The sequence below is a fragment of the Podarcis vaucheri genome, assembly GCF_965113315.1.
Source record: "Podarcis vaucheri genome assembly, chromosome: 8".
Taxonomy (NCBI): Eukaryota; Metazoa; Chordata; class Lepidosauria; order Squamata; family Lacertidae; genus Podarcis; species Podarcis vaucheri.
The window spans coordinates 40,121,044-40,130,491 of NC_138766.1; positions in this window are offsets into that span (position 1 = coordinate 40,121,044).

The window sequence follows — 9,448 nt, forward strand, 5'->3', positions numbered from 1 at the left end:
TGCCCACCGTCATCCTACAAGTTTTGCAACCCTGGTTTTCTTGTGTTCTAAAAGCAAGTGGTAGGGGCTTAAGGAGTCCACTGATTAAGCCCACTGATTAAGATGGGCAATGAGTTGATGGGCAACAAGAACGAGATGAATGGTACTAGCACAGTCATCCCCACTGCCCTACCTCATGTGTCAGCACCTAGAGAGGATTCTTGATAGACTAACTGTGTATGTGGGATATCTTCGAAGATACTTCAAAGTCCACTTTGTCAGAAGTATCTACCTGAAGCACCTCTGTCTTGTCAGGATTAATCCACAGTTACTTGGTCCCAATCCAGAACTTCCACAGCTTCACCTGACTCAGAAAATAAGAACACAGCTGAGTGTCATCAGTGTACTAATGATTCCTGTTTGAGTATCCAGATGATCAGAGATACTTCAGACATACTAGGGATTACTACAGAGAAGAAAACACTGCACAGGCTAGGTTTGATCTCCATTTCTCATTTTTTTGTTACAAACTAAGGTTCAGTTTAAGGGATGCGGGTGGCGCTGTGGGTTAAACCACAGAGCCTAGGACTTGCCGATCAGAAGGTCAGCGGTTCAAATCCCTGTGTCGGGATGAGCTCCCGTTGCTCAGTCCCTGCTCCTGCCAACCTAGCAGTTCGAAAGCACATAAAAGTGCAAGTAGATAAATAGGTACCACTCCAGCGGGAAGGTAAACGGCGTTACCGTGTGCTGCTCTGGTTCGCCAGAAGTGGCTTAGTCATGCTGGCCACATGACCCGGAAGCTGTACGCCGGCTCCCTCGGCTAATAAAGCGAGACAAGTGCCGCAACCCCAGAGTCGGCCACGACTGGACCTAATGTTCAGGGGTCCCTTTACCTTTACCTTTAAGGTTCAGTTTGCAACATCTCCATTTCAGTTTCTGATATTTTTTAAGGTGTCACAAAAATGAATCAGTAACTTAGTATGCCTCACTCCTAATATCTACATTTGCAAGCCCCTTTACTGCACTACTACAAATTGTTGTTATTGTTGCCCAGTTTTCACCAGCAGGTCCCAGGGTGGGTTACAACAATTACAAATTAAAAGCAGTTGAAATAGATTACAATCACAGGAATAGTCTGGTCACTGAAAACACACATCTCAGACGTCAAAGTCAGGGTAAAGAGGTGAGTCTTCAGCGTTCACTGAAAACTGGATAGCTAAGATGTCAGATTTACCTCTTTGGGGGAGAGAATTCCACAGCTTAGAGGTTGCCACAGAGAATGGCTGGACCACCTCCACCCTTGGATTTCTGAGGAAGGCAGAACCATCTGCTTATCTTAATACCTTGGAGGGGCAATGGGCAAGGAGGCAGTCTTTCAAATATTTGGGGACTAAGCCATTTGGAGCTTTAAATACTAACCTGAGCACCTGGACCTGAACCCAGAAATGAACTGAAAGCCAATGCAGCTGTTTTAGATTAGGAGTTATATGAATCCAAAAGGTAATCCAAGCCAGTAACTTGGCCACTGCATTTTGGACCACTTGAAGCTTCTGAGTAATCTTCAAGGGCAGCCCCATGTAGACCACATTTCAATATTCCAGTCTGGAAGTTACCAGAGCATTGAGTACTGTGGCCAAGTCTTTTGTGGATGCTATATTCCTTAATGTATGCACCTGTATGCACACTTCCCCCAAAATATATATTTCTGTACAATTTTTTTCATTGGAGAACAACACTACAAAAAAAAATTAAGTAGACGTGTTTCGGTTTATTTTACTGTTCAAGGATCTGTGTTAAAATGCAAAGCATTAGAGATTCCCAATCCCTAACTCTGGCAAATTATACTGAAATACTATTTCAAGTACCAACATCCAGCTAAAATTGCCTCTGATTATGGTACATGAGGCGAAATTACAAGGACTGCTGACCCTTTCATCATAGACTCAAACCGGTTCCTTCTTCATCTAGATCCTGTGCGAGAAATGTGTGGCATGTTATTCACATTTCCATCCATATATTTACTTGACTCACTTTGTCTACAGAATGAGTCTTCTCTTGTACCTCCAGCTGCATTCTGAAACAACTGCATTGTAGTTTGTGACAGTGATTTTTTTTTTTTGAGGGGTAGGGAATTTAGGGATTTGGGATGCAAACTTCCATTACAAATGGGACCCAGATTCCTTCCTCTTGGAGCCTGAATCATTATGGAGTTCATGGCTGCCATCATTCAGGACTCTGTACCACTAGTTCTCCACTTAAGTGCAGGTGGTGCTGTGGTCTAAACCACTGAGCCTCTTGGGCTTGCCGATCAGAAGGTCAGCAGTTTGAATCCCCGCAATAGAGTAATCTCCTGTTGCTCTGTCCCAGCTCCTGCCAACCTGGTAGTTCTAAAGCATGCCAGTGCAAGTAGATAAATAGGTACTGCTGTGGCAGGAAGGTAAACAGCATTTCTGTGCACTATGGCCTCCATTGTGGTGTCCCATTGCACCAGAAGTGGTTTAGTCATGCTGGCCACATGACCTGGAAAGCTTTCTGTGGACAAATGCCAGCTCCCTTGGCCTGAAAGCGAGATGAGTGCCACAACCCCATAGTTGCCTTTGACTGGACTTCACCGCCCAGGGGTCCTTTAAAAAGGTAAAGGTACCCCTGCCTGTACGGGCCAGTCGTGTCCGACTCTAGGGTTGTGCGCCCATCTCACTCAAGAGCCGGGGGCCAGCGCTGTCCAGAGACACTTCCGGGTCACGTGGCCAGCGTGACGAAGCTGCTCTGGCGAGCCAGCACCAGCGCAGCACACGGAAACGCTGTTTACCTTCCCGCTATAAAGCTGTACCTATTTATCTACTTGCACTTAGGGGTGCTTTTGAACTGCTAGGTGGGCAGGAGCTGGGACCGAAAGATGGGAGCTCACCCCGCCACAGGGATTCGAACCGCTGCCCATGCGATCGGCAAGCCCTAGGCAATGAGGTTTTACCCACAGCGCCACCCGCATCCCTAGGGGTCCTTTACCTTTACCTTTTTTTTTACTTAAGGTACTCGGAAAAGAAGGGGAAACTTGTAGGCCTCTGCTAAAACTGCTATGTGGGACCATTTCTTTATAGCCTTTTGGGTGCCAGCTTAAGAATTTTTTTATTCAGTCGGGCATTTAAATATGCTTTACAGTGGTGCCTCGCAAGACGAAATTAATCCGTTCCGCGAGTCTCTTTGTGTAGTGGTTTTTTCGTCTTGCGAAGCAACCCTATTAGCGGTTTAGCGGATTAGCGCTATTAGCGGTTTAGCAGCTATTAAAGGATTAGCGGATTAGCGGCTAAAAGGCTATTAGCGGTTTAGCGGCTTAGAAAAGGGGGGGGAGCAAAAAAAAATCGGAACACTCGCAAGACGTTTTCATCTTGCGAAGCAAGCCCATAGGGAAAATCGTCTTGCGAAGCAGCTCAAAAACGGAAAACCCTTTCGTCTAGCGGGTTTTCCGTCTTGCGAGGCATTCGTCTTGCGGGGCACCACTGTATTTTATTTCAGAATATTTTTTAGCCCAACCAACATCCAAAGGTCTCCCAGCTGCCTGGGCTTTGGAAATCTTCCAGATCTGTATAAATGGGAGAATTTTTGGTGGGGAATGTGTTTTCCCTCGCTCCAGTTGGACATATTTCAAAGATGCATTTTAGAAGTCATTCATATGCAAACCCATCTTAAATATGGCAAAGTGTAACATGACAAGCCAAGAAAAGAGAGAAAGCTTGGACAATAGCTTCCACTAGAGGGCAGCACCTGCTTACTCAATGAGTATATGTCACAAACTTATTGTCTGCAAGCGCAACTATGCATGCCAGTGCTTGGCAAAAGCCGGAAAATTTTTCTTAGGCTATGTTAGGACATGAAATAAATCAAAAGCCTGCAAATTAATATTCTAGTAAGCATATGCTGATGTCTTTTCTCAAAAAGCTAAAATGTGCAACTCTGCCCATGATCAACAGAGCTCGAAGTCTGAAACATGGATTCAAAGTAAAAAAAAATAGTGAAAAATTTGAACTTTAGTTCTCAGAAGTGCTTGATAAGCTTGCTTCTGAGCTTGAAAAACAAAAAGAATGGCAACTCCTAGCCATGCTTGAACATAGAACACAGCTATTTTATAATATGATCATGGGGCATTCACAAAATATAAAACAATGCAGCTACATAAGAACATGAATTGTTCTCAAAATATAAATATGCCTCTTGCATATGTACATTGAGTATGTCTGCTTTTCCCCACCCTCCCAACCACTTGATCCATTTGAGAGACTAACCATGTGATTGGTGAGGTGTGGAAAAGGAAATACACATTGGAATGTCCTGACAAATATGGTTTTGGGTGCCAAGCAGGCTTTTGTGACACACACAGAGAGAAACACACACACACACACACACACACACACACACACTGTTTTTAACTTGCCTCCTCCTGATTTGACCAGGCCGTGGCAAGAAATGTATTAGAAAGTAATTGAACATTTCAGAGAAAATATTAATCACTTTCAAACTTTTTGAGTGTCCATTAGGGAGGGAATGAAGGAACTGGTGGTTCTCGAGAGGCCGCTGTTATCACTCAGTGAAGTGCTTGAATTTCAGTGATGCTAATCTTGTCATTTGTGAGTGTCTCAAATCTCTGTGGAATAAGAAAAAGCAAAACCTGCATTCCAATCATATCCATGTTTATTCAGAAGCAAAGGAACATCATGTTCATTGGGACTCAATTTCAGGAAGGGGTGCATAGGATTGCAATCCTAAAACTGGAATGATTTAAGCAAGTTTTCACATAAGGACATTTTTCTGACTGAACAAGTTGTTCTATTTGATGGGAAGATTTTGGGGGTTCCTCATGGTGACCACTTTATTTAGTCTTCATGTTTTCACCATGCCTAGTCTCTATCAAGCATCCGTTCTGATTTGCTTGCTCTTCCTGCTCATTGTTTGTTCATTGCCTGTCACTTTCCTGTGGTGCAAAAAGTCTCTTTCTTTTTTGCAAAGTGGATTTGTTGTACTTGGGTGAGAACATGCTTAAATTCACTTTAACTGCACCAAGTTAATGTTCCGGTATGCTTATGAGTCCCTTTTGCAAAACAGAAACAAGTGAAGACACCCAGTGACTGGTCAGAGCTGTAATAAAGGACCCAGCCAATAAGGCAGAGCATGGCTAGTAATTGCAGCAATGTAAAACTTGGTGCTGAAATTTGCAACAGGTCTGCAATTGCCTATGCTGTCAGGAAAGATAGAATTGGGAGCATGCTAGCATCTCATGGGGTATATGTAGCTGGGATTCAAGTTCATGTGAAAACATTTGAGACTCAAACATCAAGAGATGTGAATATTGTAAAACATATTTTGTCCATTACAACTTGTCTATTGCACCATTAAAATATCTTCTCAAAATGAGCATGAACATATTAGTAAACCTTTTTCATCTAGGATTCATAGAGGTAACTTAGGCATGCTGACAGATTGCCCAGTGAACTTCTTGACATAATAAGCAGGTGCTGTAACTCTCCAATGGTTTGACTTTACCACCCGGGGGCGGGGGCACTCTTGTCTCCCGATATAGATGGATGCCAGCAATAATAATAAAGTCTACCACAGAAGGCCAGTTTCAAAAGCAGCTTGCTAACTGGAATGGGTGGGCTACTGCCGTTAACAGGGGACTGAGTCAGACGATAATTAAAAAATGGCACATGCATAAAACTAGCATACTGCATAAAACCATTCATGAAGGGACAGCCCAGCTGATAAATGGTGTATGCATACAAAGTCCTACACATATAGGCTCAAACTGTGCAGCTGATTTCGGACAGGTCTTGTGACTTTGGCTGCAGTTGGAGACTTCCTCCTGTGCAGAGCTGGAACCAGTGGAATAATAGGTGGTTCACTAGGTGGTTCAACTTGTAGGGGTGGATCAGAACTTTGAAGAACTCTATAAACCAGCCCTGTACTTTCATGTTTCATAAGGCATCATGTTCCCCAGTGGATGGGCAGTAAAGCTGAAGTTTTCTGTGGAGAATTGGCTCATGCAGTCAATTTAGGAGGTTTTGGCTGTGCCTATTGGAGATTCATTCCCCGTGTCTGTAGTCATGGGATTATTGTCTATCACATGATGGTGTATGTTTTCATCCCACTGAGTGGGAAGTGACGGAGACAGGATGTTTGTGTTACTGTGTTCCATGAAGTGGAATTATTATCCTTTGTGTTCTCTCTTTGCTGTCTGATGAGAAAGAGGATGGAGCTAAGTCAGAATGCTCCAAGTGTTTTATATGTAAATAAACGTAGATTAGCCAAATGCTGAGCTACTGAGTTCTGTTACGCAGACTGCGCAAACTTTGTGGATCCCTGAGTGTGCTGATGTCTGTTGGCATCAGTCGCTGTGATGTCTGGACAAAAGAAAGCCTTTGGAGCTCCTGAACGATCTACCAGGAGGGAGAGAACATGCCAGTCGGGCATGTGTCTCTACCAGAGTCCTACTCAAGAGTAGGACAGGCTCCTGACAGTGTCTCCCATCACCTGACGGGCAGGAGAGCCAAAGCTTGCTTTCCCTTGCTAATGCATAATTGGGAGGACATGTTAGGGCTCTGGATTGTGCCTTGCCAGCCATGTCTTGACCTACCTCACGCCTTTTGTCACATATGATGTCAGGAGTGGGGCAGGTGGCTATGATTTGGAGAAAACAGCCTCAAGACCCAAATTTGAACCCCTGGCAGGCCAAGGTAGGTCTGTGGGCCAGATGATCTCCACCCTGGTTTAAAGTTTTAAATTTAAACCCTATTGCTTTGTTTACTGCTTTGTCTGAAGTTTCTATGAGAAATGAGATTGTGATTATCAGAATAATAGCATAATTTTAAATAATTTTAAATACTGTAAGGAGCAAGTATCTAGGAACTTTAGAGAGAGCTATCTTTCTACTTGTAGGACGGACCATAACAGTAAGTTCTACAAGGTATGTGATTTTAATGTGACCCCATTCTAGCAGAGAAAGGTCATAATGTGTCATCTTCTGTACAGATAATTCTGTTCAGAGCTCTCTCACACATATAGCTTCATAAGTAATCATTAATATTTTCGATTACTTGAGACTATTGAACCTTAGAGTGTAACTGCCTCAAGTCCCATTAATTTTCTCCCTAGTGTTAAAAATGTTTCCTTGCACAATCAAAACGATGATCTTTTAAGAAGGCAGCTATAAAGGAAACTATGGCTTGTATTAAACTGAGTTGGCATATAAAAAAATCCTGATTTGTAATAAAGTCAAATAATAGACAAGGACATAAAAATTGCATACAAAAATCTTTATTTAAGATAGTTACCTTTTGAGTTGTGTTAGTCATGATGATCAATGATCTTGATTATGTGGTACCATTTTATGTTAAGAGCTTCAGACGCAATGCCGCTTTAGCAGAGCAGAGTTTATTTTAGTACTGCTTGCAGTTATTATGCTGACTTAACTTGTTCACACTACATAATCCATAATTTTCTCTTATGCTCTAGATACCACCATGATGGGTAGGCAAGGCAGCGGTGATCAAGGCTGGAGTACCACAAATGCCCGTCCCCCCGGAACTCAGTGGGCGGCTATTTACTTCCTTGACGTCTGGTGGGCAGGCATGAGTACTAAGAAGGCCCTCTGCCTGGTTCCCCGTAACCCCACCTCTCATAATGAGGGAACCACCAGAAGGCCCTCAGTGCTGGACCTTAGTGTCCAGGCTGAATGACAGGGGTGAAGACACTCCTTCAGGTATACAGGACCAAGGCCATTTAGGGCTTTAAAGGTCAGCACCAACACTTTGAATTCTGCTCGGAAATGTACTGGGAACCAATGTAGATCTTTTAGGACCAGTGTTATATGGTCCCAGCAGCCACTCCTAGTCTAGCTAGCTTGTTTCTAGACCTGTCTTCAAGAAAGCACAGGACATAAAGCAGCACACTGTGATTGAGGCTATCAGGCAAGGCCCTTCTGCTATGTCTTATTAGTTGTTCAAGCTCTTGGACAGCAGTGGACATGGTCCCTCACATCCAAGGTGCAACATCTCTATCAGCTCTGTGCCTAGCTTCTAAATTCCTTGTCTGGGATTCAGGGTCTGTTTGGGTCGAGGTGTTCCCCAACTAATTCCCTGACTCTGTTTTGTGTAGTGTTGCATTATGCTGACAAGGCTGATTGGTGTATTATGCAGATTCACCTGTATATGTCATTGGCTGTAACATTCCTCCTTGGGAAAGAGGGGTGTACTGTAGATACTCTTATGGTTTTGAACTAAAAACAATAGTGTGAGCCAAACTCTCAGCTCATCTATGAAAGATAACCAGCCTGTTAGTTTCAGCCTTTGATCCTCCCAGTCTATGTACTACTCCTCATTCTTTATCAGACATGTGACATACTACTATTTTATACTGAGTAACTGCTGATTAAGACACTTCGCCCTTCTGCATCCCGGGTGATCCTCAAAAGGATGCCCTAGAGTCACGCATCTTCGTTCTGGCAAGTCCTTTTGAGGGTTGACACAGAATTTTTTTTTGAGGGACGACCACTTTCTTGAAAATATGGAGGGCTGGCCCCCCTTAGATGGTGGCCCTGCTGAGTGCCCAAAAGGAGGGGGAGCTCTTTAGTGTCCCCAGCCTCCCTGTCTTTCCTTTTCCAGTCTTACTGTGGAAGGAAGGGGAGGAATGGTAGGGGCATTAACCTGGTCCCTGCCTAGTTATCTTAACTGATAAGTTTCCTTGTCTCTACATTTCCTGTTATTAGACATGAGGTTGGGACCTTGTTTCTGCTAATATAATCTATCATATATCCCTTGCAAAATCATAGAACTGTAGAGGTGGAAATGACCCCAAGGATCTAGTCTAGCCCCGTGCAATGCAGGAATCTCAACTAAAGCATCCATGACGTATGACATATGGTTCCCCCCTTGCCTTAAGTATTCACTCTCTCTTCATATTTCAGTGATTTTTTTCTCCCATAAAAGAACATAGGTAGATGGAGAATATAACAAACTGAAACACCCTACTGGTATTTTTCTTGCGTGAAAACATGAAATAGTCAGCTTTTTCAGTTTTGTAGCTAGAAATCAATTTTTTCTCCAGGTGGATATTAATGCAATGGTCCTTAGCTCATAAGGATATAATGTATTTCAAACCACTCCAATAGCTAAGTAACTCAAAGCACCACTTTTCTGCAGTGTTTAAGTTTTGAACCATTAATGCCCACCTCAAAACAGATGTGATGCTTCTGATGAGCCAAGGAAGTGCTAATTTTTTTTTGCACCTCAGCTGGCTGCATATATATGCATGCATCTTGACAGCTTCTTCAATTATGGAGTAGAGTTCATTCCAAAAAGCAGAATCAAAATTTGACTCTTGCATTTCCCCTATAGCTATCCCTAGTGAAATGGGGTGTCAAAATAAAATGTTCATCGAAATGTTAGAGAAGTAGACAGATCTCCCTCATAATGCTAAATTA